Genomic DNA, 2961 nt, shown 5'->3' on the forward strand with positions numbered 1-2961 from the left:
AGATTTGACCCTAAAGGCATATTATTTGCACTGTTTTGCATTTTTTTTTTAATATTTAGTGATTAAAGTAGAAGTCTATACCCTAACATACTATATTATTCCCCTAAGAAACCTTCAAAAATCAACTATCTAGTATAGCATTTTACTAACTATATACTTTATATTAGAAAAGAAAAAAATCATAATTTTTGACATTTATATGACTTTGGACAAATTTGTGAGACAAGGAAAGGTTTGCCAAGCTCATCACTCCCATATTCACTTTACTGTGAATAGCTATATGCGATTTTCAATCTTACTTAGTGAAAACCAATTTTATGTATATGCTTCTCCATCAAATCAGTTTAATCTGAAAGTACTACAATGTGCTAATTTTGGCCTGAGGTGTTACTTTTTATAGCACAGTTAGGGAACTTATCTACTGTTTCATGGAGTAGTTGCATTGTATCCTATTGGCCTTTCACTTAAGGGTAACTTTGCAACCATCACATGATTGAAATAAAACTAATGACAAGAAGTCAGCTAATCAAAGTATCCACCAAGAACTTTTGTTTGGCTAAATAATGGGAGAGTGACTATCATTCTAAACTGCATCCATGGTTCCAAACTGCATTTCAAGGCTAATTTCATAATGTTCACATTTTCCCTATTAAATGCTAAAATAGTTTTTATTTTTATTTCCTCTTTTCTTATTTTCATCTTTCGATGCTCTACTCATATAAGTGGTTGAGTCTAACAATGCAAAATGCATATTTTTTCTTTATGTTCATTGGCTTTAAGATTTCATAAAACTTTAGTTTTTTGAACTTATAAACTCAGTGTTTTACAATATTTAAAAAATTGTTAAAATATCATCTGGACATACTGACAAATTTGGTTTGTTGAATTTCACATAAAACAACTTGAAGGCTATCCAAGCTGGATATTTAATCTTGAAGTGATTAGCTAGAGGGAAAGCAACTAGTCAACATTACCCACACTAACTTTTGGGCCACTCTTTACCTATGGGACTCATTGTTACATTTATAGGCGAAAAGGTGAGTATGTTCAGTAATAGTGTTTGGGTCAAAACCCTAACTTCCAGGCAATGTTAGTTTGTAATACAAAACAAATGAAATAGCTGTATTAAGTTTGTTTTAAAAAAATCTGTATTTACTGAAACATTAAACCAGCTCTATTAGTGATTAACATGGTATAATTTTTATTTCACTCTTGGTTTCCTTTTATTACATGTACTATTAGCATTTATACTTAACAACTGTGCAGTAGATTTTTTGGTTCACTTTAATACTATGATATATATTAGTTCTGTGTGAGCTGTACACTGTATGCATTCAACTGCAGGAGGTGAATCATTTCCTACATGATAAATCAGTAGTTAATGGGTTAGATGTTCACTTATCTAAATATGGAACTTCATTATTGAATGAGAAATGTGTGAATACTGTAGTTAAAGGATATAGTGTTGTTCTGTTACAAAAGGGTAAACATTTTTTTCTCCCTCACTGTCGTTCATGGAATGGTTAAAATGCAGTTATATCATATACATTTCAACCAAAAACATTAGGTCAACTACCTCTGCTTACTTATATGTTTAGCATATTTTTGTAGCGGTTTTAGTAAGTTTTTGCACAAAACTAAATGTAATTATCTTCCACAAGAAGCTTTTTTTACACAACTGAATGATGATGATGCATGCTTAGCTTAATGATAATGTTTTACCACACTGAACTTTTTATATAAATAAATATTGGCTACTTGGTGATCACAGTATTTATTATTCAAAACCTGAAATGTCTTGTCTGTTAGTTGTTCCTCTAATACTGCAAAATAAATATGCATACATCCTGTGGTTTATAGTAACTGAAGGATAACATACTGTAGACAGAATTTATTGTAATAATTATAACATGTTGCAGACTTGTACAAAAAGTAAGCTAAGTCTTTAGGTGATTCATATTGAAATAAACTTACTATCTGAAATTAAGAGAACTTTTCTATTAGTGTAATGTATGTTGAGAAAATTTGCATTTCATACAAAATAAATCCTAGTCCCCAAAATTCATTACCCCTTTCAAAATGGGCTTAGTACAATATTCATGAGTTTGTCCACACACTTGCACAAATCAAATATTTGCATATTCACAAAATTTGGTAAACTATTAGTAAAGATTATCAGTTTTTTTTTAATGAAATATTTTTACTAAAGATTTATTTCTGAAAATAGTATGTTTTGTTACTAGTTTAAGTGCAAAGTTATTTAATGTTATGGTTAAAATAAACTATTTCTTTGTCCGAAAATCTCAAATATTTGCATAACCTCTAAAATCTCCTAAATACGTTTCAAATGTTTGTTTTCAGTAAGACTATATTTTATGTTATTTTCTATACTCTAGCTATGTGGGGTCTGTCACTTCAAACTCATAACCATCATAAAAAAAATAAATTTTTTTCATGCTAGAATGACATATTATAACACAAAAATACAAATTTTTAGTCTAAGTAGCTTAAGTCTCATAATATTATATATGAACACATATATTTATTATTATATTGACCTTCCAGTCATGCCTACCTATCATTACATAACTTGCATTGACATGGTACACATGCAACTCAGGTCACGTATCCAGTAGTATAAAACTGACCTGTTTATTTTTATAACTTAAAAATATTAGTAACTTGAGTTCCTAATCTATATAAAATTATAGGATTAGTATTTTGGCATCACAAACATCTAATTTTAAACAGTGCTGCATACCACTTGACTCACTAAAATCTATATTTGGATGTGCTTTCCTAATATTTAATTTTAAATTAAGAACTTAACTCATACATATATACAAGTTATACATTCAAACTTTAATATTAAAGTCTGAATTATAATCTACACTTTGATTCCAAACTTACTGACAAAAATTCATAAAATAGTAGTTGAATAAAATTTTGAATGCAAGTCAA

This window comes from Tachypleus tridentatus, chromosome 10 (assembly GCF_004210375.1).
Source record: "Tachypleus tridentatus isolate NWPU-2018 chromosome 10, ASM421037v1, whole genome shotgun sequence".
Lineage (NCBI taxonomy): Eukaryota > Metazoa > Arthropoda > Merostomata > Xiphosura > Limulidae > Tachypleus > Tachypleus tridentatus.